This window comes from Vanellus vanellus, assembly GCF_965231255.1.
Source record: "Vanellus vanellus genome assembly, chromosome: 2".
NCBI classification, from domain to species: domain Eukaryota; kingdom Metazoa; phylum Chordata; class Aves; order Charadriiformes; family Charadriidae; genus Vanellus; species Vanellus vanellus.
The window spans coordinates 118045628-118068677 of NC_138906.1; the positions used below are offsets into that span (position 1 = coordinate 118045628).

Genomic DNA, 23050 nt, shown 5'->3' on the forward strand with positions numbered 1-23050 from the left:
CTTCCCCGACCCATCACCTCAGAGTCCCTGTCACGACGCGGCCGCCCCCCTTTCCCAATCCCCGCCGTCCTGGGGGGCCTGGCCCGGCACAGGGAGGCCGTTCGTTCCTCAGCCCTCCTGCCGCCCGCCGGACACCCCCCTCACCTGAACGCGGCTCCCCCGCCGCTACCACCCGCTCCCCTCGCTTGCTGCTGCCGCCCCCCCGCCCCCGACCCCTCTCCCTCCCCGCTGTCAGAGCAGGAGGGGCGGCACCTGCGGGTCCGCCCCATTCTCCTCCCCTCGCCTCCGCCCGCCGGAGAGAGAGAGAGAGACAGAGACAGAGACAGAGACAGAGACAGACCGAGACCTAGACCCGCAGGGAGACGGCGGCACCGAGGGCGCCGGGCGGGACTGCCGAGCGTGGTTGCTCGGTGTGAGGGGAAGGAGGGGGAAAGTAAAAACAATAAATATATATATATACACACACACATATATATATATTTTAAGTGAGGAAGGGGTGGAAGGAGAGCTCTTCAACTTCTTCTCTTTCTGCCCAGCAAGGTAAGGGAGTGGCGGCGGCGGGGTTGCGGGGCTTTTCTTCGCCTTCTCGCCGGTTTCTGGGGAGGGCACAAAGGTAGCGGGTCGGGGCGGCGGCAGCGGTGCCCCGCTCGCTGGGTCGCGCTCGGTGTCAGTCACCCCGCGGAGCGCGGCGGCGGGGGGCTGCGGGCTGCCAGCGGCCCGGCTGGCTGCGGCCGGTGTCACTGGCGGGCCGCCGGTGCCCTCCTCCGAGTGGGCTCCAGCCCTTTGTTACCGTCGTTTTGGACATGGGGAGGGGGAAATTGACCCCGCACCGGCGGGGCAAGGCGGGGGCGGGAGAGCCCTGGCCGGGCGGCTGCGGGAGTGAAGCCGCCCCGGTGTGCGGGCGGGCGGCAGGCAGGCAGGCAGGCAGCAAAGCTCCGGGGAGCAGGGGGGGAGGTGGGTGCGGGGGGGGGTGCAGGTGGTTCTGCCGGAGAGCGGGCGGACAGCGAGCTCCCCCTCCCCGCGCTGCCATGGCGGGCGGCCGCCGGCAGGGGGCTCGGCTGCTTCGCCCTCCGCGCCCGGGGGGAGGCTTCGCCTGAGGAAAGGTGCTGGGGGGGGAAGCGCCGGCGGTGGGCTGCCCGGGGGGAGGTGGGTTGTTTGTGGGGGGCATTTCTGGACATGTGCGGGCTGGTTTGGAGGAGAGGAGGACAGGGTGCCGGATCTTTTCTCGGGGGGGTGTCTGTTCCTGTCAGGGAGGGGCGTCGGTGTGCCCTGGAGAGGCGGCAGCCCAAGGGGTAGTAACGGTCGCGCTGGCGGGCGCCGAGGGCAGGCTGCCGGCGGCGGGCCCCGTCACGGGCGGCCCTTCGGTGATTCCCTTCACGGCGGTGACGGGCGATCGACAGGACTTGTTTTGCTGTTGGGAAGTAAAATAGCGGGAAGGAGGGGGGGAAACCCGGCTTGGCTGGACCGAGCGCCGGCTCTCTAAGGCGGCTGACAGCGCCCCAGCGCCCCGGGCAGCCGTTAGGTACCGGCGGGTACCGGCCCTTCCCGCCCCAGCCCGGCCTGTAGCTTTCCTGAAATTCTCTCCGGACAGATGGAAACTTTGTTTAAGCCGTAGGATTTCGGCCAAGCCAGAGGGTGGGCCAAGGGTTGCTGTTTGTTTTTTAGGCCCCAAGCTGCGTCCATGTTCTGTTATTTAAGAATTATCACTGGTCAGATGCGTTTAAGGTGCAGGGGACTTTTAAGTCACCTGGTGGAAAAATATTCCATATCTGTTGTTTGCTTTAATTACCCTGTAGATGTGACCTTTTTTTACATAATCACCTTTGGCTTTCTTTGAATTGAGACTCCTATGACTTTTCCACTGAATGATATTTTAAGTATTGTTGCATCAATATTTCATATTTCTCATGCTTCATTGATAGCTTGTAACAATGAGCTTTTTAACAGATTGAAGTAAAAGGCTGCTGAAGAAGAAAGCGCTGTCTTTTATTTCCTGACTTTAGGAATAACTGAAGCATCATTTTTTTAATTACAATTATTACTGTTGTTTAGAGATGAGAGTGAAGCAAGTAGGCATGTACTTCAGTTGCAGATATAATTATATATGTGACCTCTGAGAGGACAGGTAAAAGCACTTTTAAATACTGTAATGCACACCTAAGTTTGGTTTTTGTTAAGGGATGTGCCCTCTAAAGAATAACAAGGATGGGGTCTTCTATTGATTGAAAAGCTTATTACACATGCACTAACGGGATTAAGAAAAAATTATTTGAAAATATTAAACCTTATCCTGAAGAGTTTGTTTGTGAGTAGGACAAAAGCACTTATGGAGCTGGTGGACTAACTTTTTAAATACCTCTTTGCAAAGAATAAGGATTGTGTGAGGATTCTCAGAGCTGCTGAGAAATGTTTATTTATTCCTTGTTTATAACACTTGTGGATTTCAAACATATGCATACTTTTTCTCATGTATTCTCAAGTATTTACCAACAAAATGATACAGAAAGTCAATGACTGTTCAATATGTGCGTACCTGTTTAAAGGGCTAGGCTCCAAACCCTGAAGGTTTAATTATACATCTGTTAATTCAGATAACAAATACACTGTATGTTGTTGTTTATTATTGGTAGTGTTTGTGCAAAACAAATGTTTTGCACAGGTATTTAACAGAAAAAGAATTTAGTTATAAAAACCAATATGTACATACCAGGAGTTTTTATTTATTGGGTTTGGCTGTAGATAATGTAACAATCAGAAATAGTGATGATTTTTTGGTAAGGCAGTTTTTAAGCCCAGGATGTAATGCTAAAGGAAATAAGCAGTAATAGGCAACCTGATTACTGAGCTTTTACTGGGGATAATTAAAATATGTGAAGTTCCTTAAGATCTCATGAGGACCTCAGAGATGAAAGGAGGGGTGATCTGGCTGTGTGAAACGCTTGTCTAGAATTCAAAAAAGGATGTTTGGTTCAAGGTCTTCTTAAACATAACTATTGGCATTGATATTTGGCAGTTCAACAAGTCACGTCCAAAGTATTTTGCAGATACAAGGAAGAAGAAAACTTGATAGTGTAATTTAGGAGACTCTAATTAGTTGCTGTGGGATATAGGGAATTAAACTATTTTTAAGGGAAATCTGGAAAAACCTCTGTACTGTGAAGCCCTATTATGAATTCTTGGCTCTCCATTTAGTGTAAAACTAGAGTCAGTATAATGTCAAAAAATATACTCTAGGAAATCTTATTAATGATAACTAAAAAAAAGATTGAATCCATTTCTATAATTTTCAGTGTTTCTAGGAAATTTTAAGTGGGCATAGAACTGTAAGGATTTTACATTCAGTGATGTAACCTTTTGTAGTATCTTTCATATTAAGCATTTTAGAGTGGTTTTTAAAAGTTCTTCTATGCTTTGTATGGTTCTGTACCATATGTTTTGCATTTAATTCTTTGAATGACCACTGAAGTGCAGCCAACTTGGGGTGAATGTGGCAACTGTTAACTAGCGCTTAGCAACAGTGCACAATAATCAAGACGGGAAGTGAAGAAGAATACCATGTCTAATTGAAACTACAGGGGGCATTTAGGTAGGTAGGATGTAATTAACAAAACCTGGAGCTTGGGCATGATATTAAAGCATCACATCTTTACTCTTGTAAAAAGGATTGTGAAATCATTAATATAAAAAAAAAAATATGGTTTTATACCTCAGCCTCTTTGAGATGTACATGTTTTACCTATTCTCGCATAATCATTTCTCACACATAATGCAGAAGGCACATTTTCCTTTGCTTCTAAAACAGAATAATGAAAAGGAGGACTGTTGGGGAGACTGACAAATGAAGGAGTAATAAGCCTTGACATTTTGACAATAATGTCTTTTTAGAGAATTAGTCCCGTGAACTAGAGTTCATTAGATATAGTAAGTGATTAAGATATCTCTAATATTCTGAAACAGATTACAGTGGCAGTCATAAAGCAACGCTAAAATTTTACAATTAACGTGTTGTTATTTTCTCTAAGAATAATTGACTTTCCTCAAATGCTGTCCAGTTATGACATTCCTTAAAGTGTTGTGAAAAGTGCTGCTTGTAAGAATATTTGTTCAAAACCCTTTTGCCTAATATAGTTTCAATTTCATATCTTTAAAAATTCCAAACCTGATCCTTTTGTTTCATGCTATATTTTATGTGGACATATATTCATGGATGAGTTTTATCTCTTGTATATGCCAAACACATCTTCTTTCTAAGAACTCTGAAAATATCCTCGTATAATAAGGAGAGAACTAGAAAATGAACTTTCAGTGAGTCATTACAGAGGCTCATTTGCAGATCTGAGCATGGCTAGTATAGCCCCTGTTAATGGATTCGAACTTGCAGGTAGGTAATGAAAATGACCCAAAAATAAGGAGCCATGCTGTGAATGAAGGTGCTTATAGTGGTGAATTATCCAGTAGCCTTAGGCTCTTAATATTTTAATAGAACAATTAATGCTTTTATAATCCAAAACAAAAACTGCAGTCTGTTGGAGGAACTTGTGGATGACAGAAATTTTGAACAGTGTTTATTCCCATTGGGAACAGCAAAATCTTGTACACTGCTGTGGTTGGCTATGAAGTATCACATGGAAATACTGAGTTCCTTATAAAAATGGTGCTAAAATGTAATTATTTTTGTTTTGAATGACTCCTGAAGCCATGTCAGGTGATTTCTATTGTCTTGCTCTGTCACACAGTAATGTCACAGGTTCTGTGAAATTCTTTTGGGACATGAGATGCCATAGAGAATTGTGTAAATGACTATTTTTGTTGAAGTGTATTTAATGTAGTTCTCATTGAGTTAGCATTTTAAGTTCCATGGCACTTCAGAGGTTTAATTAAAAAAACCCATATACCTGATCTGAAGATCTGACAGCATGCATTGTCAAATGCTTTGGTTAACTTCCATGTAATGCTTATTTTTTTTTTTTTTTTACTGCAGTTATACTACAGTAACTAATAAAATGTTCATAAAATATAAAAGATGGGAAGAACTGTATGTTGTGACATTAAATTAGCAGAAGAGTAAGATAGTAGGGAGCAGCCTGAGTCAGTATGACGTGATCTGATAGAAACCTTCAATTAATATTCCCCATGAAAGGTTTTAGAGAGGTTATTTTGAGGTAGTTTTTCAAACTGATGGAGCTATGAACAGCAAAACAGTGTGGGCAGACTTAAGATAATGTTACTTAAGAGATTACCAGACATCTGTCGTAGTGGTTCCATGAGCAAGCCTGGAGTGGCTAGTTTTATAAAATGCTGTGCAAAGATCCTTCTGTTCTCTCACTCCTATCTCCATCATAGTCTGTATGCTATGTAATTAGCTCTTTTCAAGACCGTTAGCGTGATCTGAGCAGACCACTTTGAGGCAAGCGAAGAAGTTAGTTACTGAATGTAACCGTGGTCTGAAATGCACTCTATTAATACTGTTCTCTTTTTTTTTTTTTTTTTTAAATGCAGACTCATCTGTGCATCTCATCAAAAGTAATAGGACTTCCCTGGAATGTACAGTGGGAAGTTGTTAAGGTTAGTTAGGTGGCTGACTATTTTAAACTGATGTACTTAGGGTAGCAAATGCAATTGATCATTTTGCTAGTATCTCTGCGTTTTTTGCACTGAATTCTTCTGTATCTGCCTCCACAGCACCATTTTCTCTGTTGCATGGAGTGTATATCACTGAAATTTCAGAGAAATCAGTAGCCTTATCTAGAAAACAGTTTAGGGTGCTGTTTTTCTCTAGAACCATATGGCATTTAAATTTGGCTTTATAAAGAAGTATTAGCATGCTTACAAAATGTTTTCTCTCTAACGCTCTACATATTTGAGAGCTATTAGGCTTCCCCTCCCCCTTCTTTGATAATGCTACCTCCGACTTTGAAACTTGCTTTCTTCTAGAGTTTCAGGTCTCTAGACACAAGGAAACTGAAGGAGACTTTTTCTGGGACTTTGATAGTTAAATTATCCTTTTAATTTGGTGGGATTTTTTTCCTCTGTTAATTCCAGCTGTCTTTTAAAAGATAGACTGTTCATATTCAGTTTTAGTGCCAATGCGCCTTGATAGTGTGTATACTCTAAGTTGTATGGTCCCTTCCTTGTTGTGGTATCAGTTGAGGGTAATTAGTAGAGTGCTTGGAAATTGTTGTGTGCCTGATCCTCCACAATCTTCCTAGTAAAGAGGAACTGACTGCTTCTTAAAAACTGAAATGTGGCATAGCATCCTTGGCTTGGTGAGATCCAAGCTCTTTGAAGCTTCCTCCATTGTACCCACTTCAGAGAGCTGTTGTAGCGGTAAGGAGCAGCAGCTGCCAATAGCTGAGTTCAACTGCTTCTGATGCTGTAAGGAATCTGGACCTCTTTACACTGCAGTCACTGCTGAAATAGGGACGTTCACAGCAGAGTTTTACTGTTGCCTACCCATGTTACTGCTGTCTCGGTATGCAGAGCATATGTGGCCAAACCTTGTCTTGATGGCTGTCAGTTTGGGATTTGCAGAGCGCCAAGTGCTCCGTTCCCTGTCCTGAGCCTTGTGGCTCTCAACTGCTCATATAGTACTTCGTTTCTATTAGGTCTCAGCTTACTATCTCCTTGGTGATAAGGTGTTGGTTGTAATATGGTGTTTTGCAGTGTATGATTGCAGCTCAGTCTTGCCGTTCAGATCATGCCATCTACTTTTACTGCTTTTGTTCCTGCCTCACTGACCATCTCCCTGTGTCTTGTCAGGAAGCCCCCCGAATTCTCTGTTCCTTTAGAGCTTTTGGTGGCTTTATTCTCCTGTCCTTTCATGCTTTAAGTCCATTTTGAGAACAGCTGTTTCATAAAGGAAGCTTAATCTTGTAATTTCTTTAAACCACTTATATAGAATCAAATTCTTAGTGCAACTAGGTGATTCCTTTGGGAAGATTGGGAATTAGGTCTTGATTTTTACAGCTACAATGCCCTTCACTGCATCACAAAAAAGGAAACAGCTTTCTGCCAATCATGTTGTATGTGACATTTAAGAACAGGGTGGTTTCCTAGTCTTATAAAAATGCTTTCAAAAATGTATTTGTATAGATGAAATGTTAGGGCGTTGTTGTTGTTACTTTTTCTAATCTTAATCTCTTAGGGGGAAAACTCTGGCTGTGAGAACAATAAGAAATTAGGTAGATTAGGTTTTCTTCAAAATTACTCCTCTGTGAGCTGGTACTGATCACTTGCCTAAGAGGAGGGAAAGGGCAAAGGCATCAAAGAAGACTTTATTGCCTTGGATAGAGGCACACAGAACTACCAACGGGGGTATTTAAAAGCAGAAGTTCAGAGTAAAAAATACGCAACTTCTCACAGTCCTGACTGCAGTAGTTTCAGCAAATTTTGAGGTTAGCTCTTGCCTTTTTTTTTTTTTTTTTTTTTTTTAATTAGGATAGTCAGCTCTGCATTTCCAAGCCTCTTGAGGAGGGGAAAGATGACTTGCCTGCCAGATTGTTATTTCACCTTCTTCCTCCAGGTCCACAGCCATGATTTTAGAAGATGTGGGAGGCAAGCTGGATTTCAAGGGCATGAAGATTAAACCATTAGCTGGTGCAAGCTTTTGTGTAAAGAGCTATGGAATTTTTCCTAATGAAACAGCAGGACATCTAAACATACTTTTTTTTTTTTTTTTTTGGTGGCATTAACTTAGTAATAGCCTTCTTACTTACTACATGCCTGAGAGTGTTTTGGGTGCTGCATGGAATATGCATAGGCAGTTGCTTCCTACAGCTTAGAAGAATTCTGGAGACTTGACAAACTAAGGAGGAGTGTGTATGTGTATATATATATCTCTATATGAAAGAGGAAAGGGCATGAATTAAAAATGCTGGGGTCTGATATCATAATGGGTCATAGGATTCTTTTTCTTTAATGATTGCTTGGCTGAGGTGACTTACGCTAGTCTGAACTCTAACATTGTGTTCGCAGTTTGCCTTTATATGTGTGTATGACTAGACCAGGAATTCTTAGCATGTAGTAGGTGTGCCACAAGTAGTTCAAAACAGTGTGCCTCAGAAGCTCTTAAACAAAAGCTACCACCAAAAAACTACTTTAATTTTGAACAGCAGATGTGATCTTGTGGCAGAAAAGCCTGAGAGAAAAAGAACCAACCAACCATTCTTCTGGCTGCTGTCAGCTATGGTAATGAACAGTGCTTGCTTGTTGACTATCCAGTATGGTTGTTTTATTGAGAGATGTCTGGTGCCTGATGACTGTGCAGATGGATGCTCAATTTTCATCTGCAGCACAGCTGGCTGGCTTTCTGTGAGGCCTGGCTTTTGGGTGATTCCAGTTGTGATGTGGATTTGGTGTAGAAAGAGGGAGGCTGTGCTTGTGATAGGGGTTAAGCGCTCCCCTACGCAGTGCAGTGTAGGTTTTCAGTTCCATTTGCTGTCACTGTAGTAAATCCATTTCTGATTATGTGCTAAGGCCAGACAGATTAACTGCTAAATTGAACTTGGGAAGTTGCATGTGTGTTTTTCCAGAGTTCCTCCTGCTGAAAAAGGCAAATCTGTATAACCTGTTGGATCAGAACAGCTGAAAATTCATCCTAACGTTGTTGCTTTGATGTCTGTTTAAAGGGGGGGAGGGGAGAGAGGGAGGTTTGCTTTTGATCACCATGTTTAAAGGATGCTGTCCCAGCAACTTAATAAATGAGAATTGGATCTGGGACTTTCAGTAAAAGACAGTGTTCTTCCAGATGCTTTTTAATTGAATTGTCCTGGGAAATGGACTCAACTTTGAATTCAATAACATGCAGTTCAGGGTCTTAGGGCTGAAAAAGAGAGAGGAATGCAGCAGATGCTGCATAATTTTGTTACTTATGATGTCTGATGATACTGATATCTCTAAGCTTGTGTTCTCTCCTCTGATTCGCTATATAAACAAGTACAGCGTGAACCTCAATGTATAACCTTGACACATGACTAGATCTTTTCTTTGTAGTTCATTAGTAGTTTGTCCAAATTGCAAAAACTGCAAGTTGGGAAACAGATAAAGTATTTGCATCGATAAAACATTTCATTTTCTTTGAGAAAAAACTGTATTTTGTGCCTTGGACTTTTTAAGAAACGGACTTTCAGTTCTTGTTTCATTGTAGTCTAGCTGAGAATTACCCAGAACTTCACATTTAAATTTGAAAGGTTAATATGTCAAAACTATCGATGCAGATCAGCCATGAACCAAAATACATCAGAACAGTGTTTTACTTTCACAGGATTTCCAATGTGGCCCTGCCTTGAGTGTGAGCTTGGACTGGTTGACCTTCAGACATCCCTTCCAACCCGAATTATTCTGTGATTCTGTTGTTTGTTGTAAAGTAGGGTAGTACAAAACCCCAAAATCTAGGCATTATTACCTATTGGTAAAATACAACTTCCTGAAACAATTCATCTGGCCCAGGGGCTTTGCAAACATAATCAAAGAATAGGCTACTGGCAGCATGAGCTGTTTTGGTAACCTGCTTTCTGCTGTCTTCTTTCTCACCATTTTTGTGCTGTGTGCTTAATGTCCTTTCTGTATATCATCAGAAATATGTGCTGATTGCATATCCAGTCACACACATTAACAGAGAGACACAGTGAGTTCTGTTACTGACAGCTGTCTGCAGGTCTTGTCATGTTACTGGATGGCAACCCAGAAATAGTCTGGTGATTGAGGCATCGCTGGGCATATGTTAATAGAAAGGCTGCAAAGCTTGAGTGACTCCATAAGAGGTTGTTTGGCCTGTCTGGGATGGAAGATTGAGCATCAAAGGGTAATAATGATACCTGATGGATTGACTTTGATGCATTGTCTGAAAGCAGTCTTTCTAGATTAATGGTCATAATCAAACATTTTACTCTAAGGAAACTTAAAATAAGCCCAGTACTATTAATTTTAAACATTTTCAGGACTAAAATAAAGCATGCATAAAAAGGAGATACTTGTTTGTTATTTCAGTTAATCACTTCCACTTATTATTTTGTAATTGGTGAGGTTTGGGAACTTCTGTTCTCAGTTACATGCCCTTGTGCATCTTTCTGATAACTGAGTTGTGTGTATATCTATATGTTTTATTTTTCTGGACATATTGATTCTTAGGTGATAATTCAGTAGCTGGGTTGCAGTTTCCCTCTAGCTGCTATATTCTAGCTGAATGTACTCCGTATGTGGAGGAAAAACAGCCAAGTGTGGAAAGAAGGGGGTTGTGCTTTTTATTTCTGATGATGAAAAGAGAAACGGAGACTGGAGGACAACTTACCTTTTCCTGCTCCAAATGATTATCTGAATAAACCATGGGAAGTTGAGGTTTTGTGAAAAATAGAGCAAGGGGGAAAGAAGAACTAGAAGCTGGCAACTAGAGATTGGATGTTCTTTGAGAAACTCAATTTTAGGAAGAAGTTGACTGGCGAGTTAACAACAGCCATTGAGCAGAACAGTTTTATGATTCATAACTAATTCTTTGCCCCAAGGACAGAAAACGCGTGTATTTGAGACCATTCCTGGAAAGAGGCTGGCCTCAGGATGAATTCATTAAAACAATTCTGTCCTCCCTGTTCCAAAGTGCAGTTCATGCTGAGAGGGACTGATAAATTTCTCATTTAAAAAACGCTTGTTGAAAATGAGGTCTATTCCATGTGTTGTTACAGTGCCTTTCTGATCTGGAATAAATCACATAAACTTGTGTTTCAGCCAGCATGCAGAGATAAGAGAATACACGGTGAATCTTCTTGTGTCCATATTGTCATTATGCGTGCCATGAAAAATAGACCCAAACTATGAATACATAAGGAGAAAATAGTTTAAGAGAAATGGCCTCTTTTGAAACGGGGTGATGTCAAACTGGTGAGTAAACAGTTAAATGCAATGTCACAATATAGCCATATGAAGGATAATACTCAGATTGTGATTTTCTTTGTTTGGGAAATGAGGCTTGCAATGATCTACCTGCAGTCATTACCAGCTTACCTATCCTTGATGTGTTGTAATTCCTTCTCTGTTTCTACAGCTAGACTTATTTTTACTTAACAGAACTTTCAACTGATGATCACCGTTCTTTACCATTCTATTCCTCTTCCCATTCTTTATTGGAGGGAAGCACTATTTTGATTTTAGAAAGATTTTTGTATTCGATTGATCTTTTGGTTCCATTTCTGCTACTACTGAATTATTTGCTATTGAGAAAATATGTTTTTGTAACTTTAGCTTAAGCTTAGTACATCTGACCAGTGCAGGTCAGAGGTAACTGAGGAATGTTCTTGTGTTCTGAACATGGCCAATTGCTATTGGTTCCATGGCAAAAAAAGATGGGGATTTGTTTGGACCATTTGCAGATAGTTTATTTTACTGGAGAATGACTTAGTTCAAGGTAAAGAGTCAATTTAAACTTCATATAATAATAGCATGAGTGAGAAGACCTAGAGTTCTAAACTAGCAGTATGAGAGCTACAGAATCCAAAGAAAATCTGTTTCTGTGATTTTTTTTTTTTTTTTTTTTTTTTTTTAAGAAAGAAATACCGGAAACCAGACTCTTCAGACCTTGCTTCAGAGGGAGATTTGGGGTAAACTTATGTCCTTTTACATTTTGACCAAAAAATGTGCAGTGTGTCTGGGAATTGTACCTTGTCCAAGGAATATGCAAGTTTATTTAGTCACTGAAGAAAATCACGATGGTGTACTTTAGGAGGTAAAAGGAAACAACCTTTTTTTCCCCTCTTATGTGGTTATCTCTGTCTTATCACGGCAGAGCAGTGTAAAGGACATACGTTTGTGAATGTAAGAGGAAAAAGTCTCTTCTGAAACCGTGATAAATGCTTATGCAATATTACAGTGTAGGTTTTTTCCCATATGATGGATTATGTACTGGCGTGTAAAGAGTATGGGGCTTCTGTTGCCATGGTATATTTCACACCAGTTACACCGATGTAAAAAAAAAAAAAAAAAAAAAAAAAGTTGCAGTCCATACTTCATTTAGTATGTTATAGCCAAATTACTAACATGCATTGGAGAAAAACTGTAGTTTTTTCATGTCTTATTTAGCCAAATTCTGAATGAGTTAGGAAAATGGGTATATTAGTTCCTGAATAACTCCGGGATAACTATCATTGCCTGCCTCATCAGAGAGACTACTTTCAGTAAAGAGTTGGATTTCAGCTACAGGGCTCTCACTAAGCTGTGAAGAGGCAAGGAAAAACAGCTGTAAAAATTACGATGTTGGCCATGAATTGACATAAATAACAGCTTGCTTTCATTTGAATGCTCAGGGTGATATTACAACATGGACTTGGGTCTGCAGAAGATCTGGTTTTCCTTCCAAATTCTTCCACTGAGAGATGACACATGGCTTCTCTGCACCTCAGTTTCCCTATCTCTATAACAAGGAGGTTGGTTGTCCTGGCAGTTTTTTATGCAGTTTATTATAGTAATGATTAGCCATTATGGTATTCTGTGGCTGAGCCTAGAGGGTCCTTAGTTCAAGTCTCCTGTTCAGGACCTTGGGCTGCTGAGCTTCAGGCTTCTGTCAGTAAGCTTTAGACATCACAGACCAAATTGTGTTCTTGGCATACATACAAGCAGTTATTAATTTGGCTTTTGTGTTCATACCTTACGTTTAATTTCAATTACCTTAATTTTAATTAATTGAATTTAAATGCCTCAGTCTCCGGTTTCCCTGCGAGATCTGGTTGCTCTATGTGGAGAGCTGGGGCAACGTCTCCACCGAGGTGGCATTGTGGTGAAATGGATTGGAAAGTCCAAGGCCCTTCGTCTGCGAAGCAGCCTGCAGCCAGGGGGGCTCTGTTTACCCACTGTGGTGGTGCTAACCAGCATCAGTGTTGGTACTAAAGGAGTATGTGAAATATCCAGTGAAAATAGGCTAGGCTGCATCTAGCAATCTTCAGCTGGCTAAAGCCATAGTTGAGGATGGAGTAAATAAAGCATTTGCAGGCCACATGCTGTCACAACCTTTCCCCTCCCCCCATATCCCCTCTTTTTTTTTTTTTTTTTATTTGGCCATATGTTTTAGTAGTCTAAGTATGTGTCAGTGGTAATCCAGGCTCCACGCTTTTAAAGGATGATTACCCAGTTTGTTGCTAAAGTGAGACTTTTTCTTCCCTGTTTATTTTTTGCGAGGGTCATAATTGTAAACCTTAACTTTTTTTTTATTTTATTGCAGATTACTCTTTGTATGGCTAAATTTAACTACATTTCATTTTGCAGCCCACCAGCCTGTTTGTATGATGGGGGTCCAACAAACCGGTTTGTTCTCTGGATGCTAATCTGAATTTCAGAGCTGCTGTCCTTCATCCCCAACCCCCCAGCTCGCTGCTTCCCTCCCCCTGCTCTCCACAGACAGCCACATCGAGGGTCTCTCTCCTCTCCACCCCCTTCTGCCCTTCTTTCCTCCCCTGGCCTAGCAGAACAGTAAATGTTGATTATCTTTTCCCATTCATCCCTTACCCTGAGTAACTGATTCTCGCTTAGAGTGGTTGACGTACTAGAGAATTAATGCTCCAAATATTCAAATGATTTGTAAGTCTGCTAGTCTGTATGTAATGCTAAAGATACCATGGGGATTAAATTTCATGGATTTTTATGGGTTGAAGCAGGTACAGGTTTTTTATGATGACTTTTTAAAAAGGTCTCCTCTCTTGTCAGGGTGTGATCAGGGTCGTGTTGGTTTTATATAAAACAATCACGAGGAATTGTCCTCCTTGGAGAGTCATTTCTCAGATCTCCAGCGAACCTTGGCCAAACACGGAGGGGCTACTAACTAGCATTGGACCCTGCTTGGAACCCACTGTCACAGTAGCTCTCATGGCACGGTTGCAGTTAGCCACCATCTTGCCTAAAAAAAGGAAAAGTGGCTAGTGGGCATGCAGAAATGTGTTGTCGTTGAACAGAATAAACCCTTATACCTGCTACTTAAAAAAATAAACAAACCCACAAACATACTGTCCTAGTAGATTGAAATGTATGTGTGTCGGGGAGGAGGGGAATAACATATAGGAAAAGATTTATGCCTTCCTTTGGGCTGTTGCTTGGTAACAGAAAATGCCTGTTAAGCCTATTTTTGGAGAGGGGAGGGGTGAAACTTGATTCAGTGACCATCTGTCCCGAGCTGGTTGATTTCCTGTTGAGCTCTCCTTTGTTTCTGTCAAACAATTGATTGTTACCCTTTACAGATAAGAATACTGTTGGTGATATCACCCTGAATCAGCAGGTTGGCTTGTGGCAACCACAAAACAGACCTATTAATTTTATTTTTTTTTTTTTTTTAATGTTTAGGGGGGTTGGTTCTTCCAAGACCACTAACTGTGGTTTTGCTGGGGTTTATTTATCTGTGTTATGATTTTGGTTTGGTTTGGGTTTTTTTCCCTCTTGGGGAGTGCCCATCAGTACAGTAGGCAACTGTAATAAATGTAATTGAAACATTTTTTTAAAGAAGATGTAATAATGCCCTTTTTCTAGTCTGAAATCGTTGGGAAAAAGCAGCCATGGTTTTAGGCACGTTAAGCCTTTTGGCGGTAGGGGGGAGCAGAAGTTAATTGAAGTCACTATTGAAGAAATCCCCACTGTTTCTGTGAAAACAAAACCCAGATTCTTAATTGCAAATGGAATATTTGCTATTGTTGTTGCTTAATTGTCAGAAAATCATTGTTTGAGTTCCTCCTGATGTTTGCTTAGTAGTAGGGTGTTGGATAGATTTGAACTCCGATTAGATTATTTTTAAGTCATCTGCTTTATTTATATTGCAGAAGCCTGTATTTTTCCTTTAGTTTTATGCATGCAGGGTACAAGGTGCATGCACATGCAAATATGAGCATCCTCTGTAGCTGCCATTATTTGTTAAGCATTCCAATGCTATTTCCTTCCCTGCCCTGAATTTCAGCATTCAGAGAAGAGGCTTATAGTTCCAGGTAAGGGGGGTGGGGGGATGGGTGTAGAGGAGACAGGTAATATCCACAAAAAGAGCATGAACTCCCTAAATGCAATAGGACAACAGTAGTCACTGTTGCTTCCTTCAGTCAGTGAAACTCTTTCCTAGAGAATTTCCACGATGCCATGCTACGGAGAAGGCTGAGAAGGAAAGAGTTTCAATACAAATGTCTTGGCATCTTACAGGTCTCTGCTTATTTCGGTTTAGCTTACTTATCACTCAGTAGATGAAATTTGGAGGTAATTCCCAAAAGTCACTTCACAGAGTGCAAGGTGTTAGAAAAGTTAATTTCCCTTTCTCTTCTGTTTTTCCCACATGCTCTTCAGGTTGCTTTCCACAGGTAGAATAGCTATAGTCTGCCACTTTTCAACATGGTCCTGGATGTATATTGGATTCAGCTCTTTTTGAAGCTGGTGACAAGGTGCCTACTTAACACTGATACAGTGGATGTTGGGTCAGGCATACTTGTGAGATTTCCATACTTTTTTTTTTTTTTGAAGTTGCATGTGACAAAAATCTGTGATTTGGCATAATAAGGAAAGTCCATATCAAACCATGTGAATGAGCTTGTGTGACAGCACTGTGGCTTGCTGGTCGATTAGCCCTTGTATCCTCCTTGTTGATTGTCCATTTCCTCACCTCACCCTCAGCCTTTTCCCCTATTCTGCTGCTGTTTGTTTGGCATAGGCTGGGATCTAGCAGAGGAACTGATCCATTTGAAAAAAACCTTCTTTTTCCAGGTTACATTTTAGGTGGATCTATTCCATGATCCAGTTTACCACTGAGTGACACACTTAACTTGGCTGGTGTAATGGAACACACGGGGGTCAAAGTGATCATTACTGAGTAGAATTATTCTTTTTTTAATCATTAATGCCAAGTATACTGTGAAGTGTTTTTAAATACACATTCTCTGTCAAGTAGAGAAATCCTACTTTGAGATTAATTTGAAAATTTTGTAAACTGAATGGGTGTGCAGACATCACTTCTGTAAAGTAAACTGAACATGCATATGTGCTGCTTTTTGCCCTTTTTTTGGTAGAAAGTGATAGGTACCACCAACATACGTTTCAGGTATTTTCAGTCTATCTTACACTGAGATCAAAAAAACACTGTAGAACTAGTGCCAGCCAGGTTGATGTTTGGGGGCCAGGGAGTTTCAACTTGGCAGTGAAGGAACTGTTCTGAACTGGTTTGAGAACTGATTCAATTTTTTTCTTCCTGCAGAAATGAGTTTGGGGGGGCGGGAGAACAACTTGGGAATTTTATTTCAGGCTTGGAAACCCTATTCTAGATATTTGGAAAATAGTTTTGTCTCTGGCATAGAAAAATTGATAAGTAGTTGTTCTGATCCAGATTTTCAGTGTTCCCTTAAAAGAGTATTACTAAGCCATATAGCTGAAATTGTAGTGAACAGACAAAAAGGCCAGTTCTCCCAGCATCTGGCGTGAGCATTTGAGTGCATGGCCTGTGCAAATGACAGAGCAGTTAGAATACAGGCCTGCGCTTATTTTCATGCTTTCTCGGGTCGGGTCATACTGCACTTCTCCCATTAAAACGGATCTGATGTGTTCTTTGTTCCCAGATAAAAGCAGCTACGGATCTGCCAGTCAGAAGGCACAGTGCCTGTGGCTTACCTTACATATAGGAGGGCAGTAATTCTAGAAAGGGAAGTAGGTAGAAGACTGGCATCTGCTTGCATTCACCTTCTCGTATTGCTGTTGCAAGGAAGGAATTATTTATGTTTTTTTTTTTTTTTGCCTTCTCCTGAATGCAGTCAACCAGAGCCCGAGCAATGCTATTCAATGTCAGGGTGTTCTATAGGGGTTTACTTTTGGGAGGGGGAGAACAGAGGTAGGGTCATGATCAGCTGCTTTTCCATACTGGGTGATTTCACGTGCAGTCCTCATGTATGTCATTGTTACAGTGCTCTGTACAGTGTTACAGCTCTGACTCAGCCTCCATTTACAGAGCTGGCAGCAGTGCTGTCCTTAATACAAGTTTGAGAAATCTTCCTCTCCTGTGATAAAAAGGCCTGTTTGTGGTTTGCAGGAGAGAGCTTGGATGCTGTAGCAATGACTTCCTGCTGTAAGAAGAATGGTGCTATCCTCTCCCTAAGCTCCCATGTGCATCAAAGGTGAAAGTGCCAAGGTTCCCTTCTGCTAGGAAGGTATGGCCATCAGTACCACGAATAGGCTTTCCAGAGAGGAAGCAACAAAACAAAGGTTTTTAGGGAGCCTTTTCTGACAAGTGACTTTCTGCTGAAGCTAACTTTGGAAAGAAAAACCACATGTCCTCAATGGAGACGTGGCCAACTGCTTCATAGTCCATCACAGCCCTCTTCTGTGTCCTCCAGGTAAATGCTTGCCTTTAGGAGAGGTACTGGCCTTGGGCGTGCTGATCTGTGCTCATCCTTCAGCCTTTGCTTTACATTGGATTGGCTACTGACTGAGCTGCTCCACTTAGACCACTTCTGGCAGCTTTATTTCTTTTTACCTCCCTGAAAGTGCATTGCAGGAGAACAGTCATCATGATCAGTTCTGCCCTGTAGTCTTCTGGTCACCTGACATGCCTCTTGGGTGATAGCTCTGAGTGGTGGGACTGCTTAGTAGTTGGCAACAATGTCCATAAGAGACTGAAATTTCTGGGACCACTTGCAACTGCTGCTTTTGTCACTTTTTCAACTTTTACAGTGAAGGAGTGAGATCCATGGAGAAGCTTAGATGAAATCAACTGGTTTAAGTTAATTTTAGTTGCTTTTCTGCTTCTTCACTGTAGAGTCATTCTGAGTGTAGGTAGTACTGCTGGGGTAGAATCTGTCCTCTTCCTTGCTAGAGGAACCTTTCAAGGGCTGGCCAAGTAGTGGTAAGCAAGTTGACCCTGGTCAGGGCAGCAGTCAAGGCTACACCAGGCCAGGCAGAAAGAGTGTGTGTGATACCATTCTAAAAGTAGGAAGCAACATGTGATAGATTAGACAGAAGCGTGGAAAGAAATAGACTTTCTGGTGGTTTATACAAACTTATACCTGGTTTTATTAATATGATTCTGAAGATGGTTTGTATGCTAAAGAAATTAATTTAAATAAATATTTTAGGAAGCTTTTTTTTCTCAAACTTATGGCTTCCTCTGAAATCCTTTTGTCCTAAAAAAATGTGATTGCCTGGGTATCCTCAGAGAACTGAGTGACTGAAAAAAGGAGTGACTGCACTGAAAATTGGACTTCTGAGGCCTAAGCTAATCTCTCAAAACCTGACATGTCCTTCTTCCTGCATATGGCTGGATAAAATGTGCTCTTCTATAACCTGCTGGCTTATTGCTGTTGTGGATGTGCTTACCACTGTAGAGATGAGCCTGTTTCTGGACACCTGATTGTGCTCAGGAGAGGGGAATAGCAACTCCTTTCTTTATATATCTACAAAATGTGTGAATGGATAATGCAAGAAGTGTTCTTCCATACGTGATGACTAATTGGTTAATTTAGATACTGTCTTTGATTTATCTTGGAAGTTGCAGTTGCCTGGAGAAATACTTCTGGTTTGCCCCATAAGCAGATCCTGACATTCATATAGTGCAGTGTGGGGAGAAAAAAAAAAAAAAAATCTGCACTATTGCATGTAAAATGGGTGTTGCCACTGTGTGGTACTGCTTTATATATGTGTGTAAACAACTGCAGAAGACTGCAAATAAACAGAGGCAGTAGCTCTTACATGTATCAATGGTATCCTGAAATGGCAATTTCTGTCAATGGAAAATAAATACTTTATCAGCTGGAAGAGAAGTGAGTGAATGTAAGGCAAGGTAAGACCAGTGTCTCTGAACTACTGTTACCATCCAGGCTTTTTGATGCAAAGATTTTGTCATCACATGTTGGCCACAATTTCTCCCTTTTTTTTTTTCCTCTCACTGAGCAAAAATATGTTCCTTGTTTTCCCCTCCCTTTTTCTCACTCTCCAACACTACTATGCTTTATCATTGTATCTAGAAAGTTGATCAGGCTTTTATAGAAAACTTAGTTTTGATTAATAGGCAGATGGTTTGGTTGGCTATATTGCTGTGTATTTGTAATTTGTAGTTGACTGCAGAATTCATGGGTGAGGAGAGTAGCTAACTTTCTCTAGCTTTCCGAACAGGACTAGTTTGTACTCGGGGGAGGAAACTGGGCATAAAGCTGTATGCATAAAGTTCAAGGAGCATTCAGGTGTTCTAGGAGCTGGGTCTAACATAATCCAGATGGTTGAATTTCTTGGTCATTTTTCCAATGCTTTTGCCTGGAGGTGGCTGGTTTTTTAGTTGTTGTTGTTGTTGTTTTTTTAGATTGTTTTCCCAAGTGACCAGATAGCAGCAAAGAGCAACGGGATGGATCCGTTAATTAAGCTGGCTAAAGCCAGAGGTTGGGAGATCTTTGTTCTGTTCTGTCTTGACCACAAGCCTCCCAACAGACTTTGGTGGGGGTGGGGCCATAGATCTCAATTCTTTATCTTCTTTATTTTCTTTTCCCCCTCTGTGAGTAAAATGGAAATATATTGTTACTTAAATGAGCAGCTAAATTTTTCTTAGTGTTGGTGTTGAATTGACATATCCTGTAAAGCCCGTAAATAAACTGTGGGGTTATAGAAATGTCCTATGTGGATATGTTGCCTTTTTATTTTTCTTGTAGTACGTTTGTTTAAAGTGAATTATCTATTAAGTCCCAGGAAAGTGGCTCTTCGTTTTACTCTTGGAATGCAACTTATTAGTGATATCCAAAGGGGTCAGTGGCATAAATAATGTTTGTTTCGAGGCTTGTTGGGTGTAAAGCAGGGGGGTGTCACAGTGAAGAGAGCTGTTTTGTTTGGTGTGGCTAATCAGGAGTGAGGCTGGAATTGCTCATAGCTGTCATTCGGGTTTTGTTTCAAAGTCCAAGGACCTACTGGGAAAAACAAAAAGCTAATGAAAGCTGACTGTATTTCAACCTAAACCCTGTGGAATCCAAAATGATGTCCTGACACTCCATGTATTCTTATTCTCCTGCATTCCCATGGTTACTAAGGTAACAGGTTTTTAGAGGCTTTACATCTTCATTGTCAAGTATTTGCTACACTTATTGTTGCTGTTTGCAGATTAGGGCAATTTAAACAATGCCTTTTGAAATGGGGACCAAAAAATACAAAAAGAAATATAGTAGAAATAGATGTAATGAATCAATTACCCTCTCGTTTAAATTTTCAGTGCTACTTCTTAGAAGCTACACACAAAATGTCACACTGGTTTAGTGTAGGGATTTTAGGCATGGATAAATGCGCTTTTTTTTTTTTTTTTTCTTTTTAAGACGTGTTCATTACAGGACTCTTTGAATACAGATGTGAAGAGTAACACATGTGACTTAGTGCCTTTTCCAACCAGCAGAATTGTCGTGAAGAAACTTAAGTTCATATTTGCATCAGGGTGTTGCTTCTTCTCTTCTAGTAGATCTAAGATAGTTTATCATGTAAGCTGTGTTACTTTTGCATTACTACATCTGTGAAATCACGCTTTAAAAATTAAGCAGCCAGGGAAAAATAGGAAAATACTTTTTTAGAAGAAGTTTATCTACATGCAGAACTCTATAGCCAAACATGCTTTGTTGATGCATCTCTGTGTGTATTCTAGCTCAAGAAGAAATACGCTTTCCCTGGAAAACTGGATTGTGGAGGAGATGGTCAGGCTTATAAATGTATCTCCAAGAAGGTGACTTTTTAGATTGTTTTAGTTTCTGCTGGCTTCTTGAAGGCTTGTGCATTGTTGCATCAAGCATCTTCAGTATCTGTGGTAGAAGAGCTGTTTTTTAAAAAACTGTAGCAAATGTCAAGTCTTGAAATTAGTGAGGACTTTGTCACACTGATTTGTGGATTGACTGTTAGGTGAGTAATTTTAAACATCTTGGGACATAGTTTTCTTTCTGTAAAATACGGATAATGCCCAGATACAAGTTTGGAAGGAAAACCGTAGATCTCAATCTGTGCGTATGAAGTGGTATCGGAGGTTTTGATGCTGTGTATATAAGATTACATGCTTAGATCATGTATATAAGATGACATGCAAAAGATAAGGTTGGAACTTTTACTATTAGTTATTTCCCAATGTTTCAGTTAAGGTAAAGTTTTATTTTTATTATTATTAAACGATTAAAGTAATTATATAACTGATTTAGTGGGTTTACTTATATGTGCTTCAATTAAAAAAGCATAGAATTCATTGCACTCATATGCAGGCAGCTAGTGCTATGATTGTATATTTATAACATAGTTTAAATAATTACTATTTTTGTAAAAAGGTTGAAGTTTGTCTTTATTGTTTCATTAATGTTTTTCAGTATTGTTTCTTTCTTACCCTCTCCACTCCCCTTGCCTCCTGAACAGTTTTTTTTGCTTTTTGCCTGCTGCAGTTTAAAAGCTTGTAAAGCATCAGAGTTTGTTAACACCTTGCTGTAGAACTGCTTATGGCTGATGTTGCTAGAAAGATAGTGTGAACAGAGTTGGAAGGGGCAGGGGAAACTCCAAAACTGCTGTTAAAGCTCTTTTTAGATTTAAAAAATATTGCTTCACACATGTTAAATCATTTACATTTATGATCTCTCATTGCTAGTCACAGTTTGTTGCATCTTTTTATTTAACAAACTGAGCTGCTTATTATATATATTTACGTATGCGACCTGTGCTCATCTTTAATTCTGCAGCTAGCCGTAGCATTTCTGTAGCATTTCTGATGCTCCATGAAAGCCCTTGTTTAAACAAGTTTTGTTTTAACAAAACGGCCTTTCAAACTGTATGACCTACATGCCAGAATTCCAGAATAATTAATCCTACAAAGTAACTTTCTAGGAACAAGCAACATTTTTTTTTCGGTGACTGAAACAGTGTTTTGTACTTGCTGTCTCATCTCCCTTTATAATAAAGCTGTGTCAGAGTAATAACCTTAAAGATTAGAGTTTCTGTGAGACCGAATGTGTGAAGTGGGTTTGGGGTTGAGTTTGGGGTGGTGTTTGTTTTGTAGATTTCCATGCTGCCACCTTGGACGTTGCAGCTGTTTTAATGCTGGCTGTTGTGCATGGTCTGACGCAGAATTTATGCAGCTGAGGTATGGTATATAATGAGTCCTTCTCAGCTAGAAACATTTTATTTCTGCTAGGCAAGAAGAATCCTACCAGGCTGGGGGAGATACAGGTATTGCTCTCTGTGTGTCCTTGAAATGAGTCTGTTGCCAGGTACTCAGGAACCCTATATTGGGCAAACCCATGCAGAGCTACTAGCGGTGGGCGAGATCCCCATGCTGCTGAAATAAATCAACACCACCATCCATGCTGTCTTCATCCAAGCAAGACTCTCACTCTGAAAATATACCCTTAGATTACATTTGTTATAAAGGTAGGTTATGTAAAACAACATTCTTGCCACTTACTTGTGGCTGAATATAGTTTCTTTGGAAGCATAAGCTGGAGAGGCCCTGCTGAGTGCTTTTTTAAAACAGCTGTGCAGGTGGTGCTGACGGTGGTTTGTGCTTAGCCAGGCAAGTAGTTACCCATGTTTGGTTACAACCATCACTACCCCCAATATCAGCAAGAAGTAACTTTCTTGAGGTAGATGAGATTTAGGAGGCTATTGTGCAGATACTCTTTAAGTACAGAGCAGATTACCACAGAAAAAGGCAGGTGACAGATGGGTGGCTGACACCGAAGGGGTGAAGCTGCATGCAGACTGAATTATTCCCTGCAACGAAGGACAGAAGGTGCTTGGCACGCATCTCTCTCAAATTATCATTTTAAAGTGTTTGTAGAGAAGCCTTTAATTTGATTGTCAATTTCTTAATAGTTCTACACTTGTGGTTGTTACATTGCCCTGGATAAAGGTGTGATTTCACATCAAAACATTGTTAAACATTTAGCTTTATAACAAGCTGTTTATAACAAGAATTAAATCTTTCTGGTAAATACAAAAAGCTGAATGAAGGAATGTATATGTATGCATGGAAATATGTATACTTCTGTGAGATTCCAGAAAGAATGGTCATCTTCCTTATATCTCATTTGAAGGTATGTACAGTGCATAAGAGAAATAAGGTATGCAACTC

The 23050-nt window shown here is 40.8% G+C and overlaps 1 protein-coding gene across 1 annotated transcript in view; it reads left to right on the forward strand.

Annotated features, from left to right (window-relative positions):
- Positions 1-520: 520 nt before the first annotated feature.
- GREB1L (GREB1 like retinoic acid receptor coactivator) overlaps positions 521-23050 on the forward strand; it is a 144721-nt gene continuing 122191 nt past the window's right edge. The window contains exon 1 of the mRNA XM_082479255.1: positions 521-540. The gene's annotated coding sequence lies outside the window, so the exon portion shown is untranslated. The remainder of the gene's footprint in view (positions 541-23050) is intronic.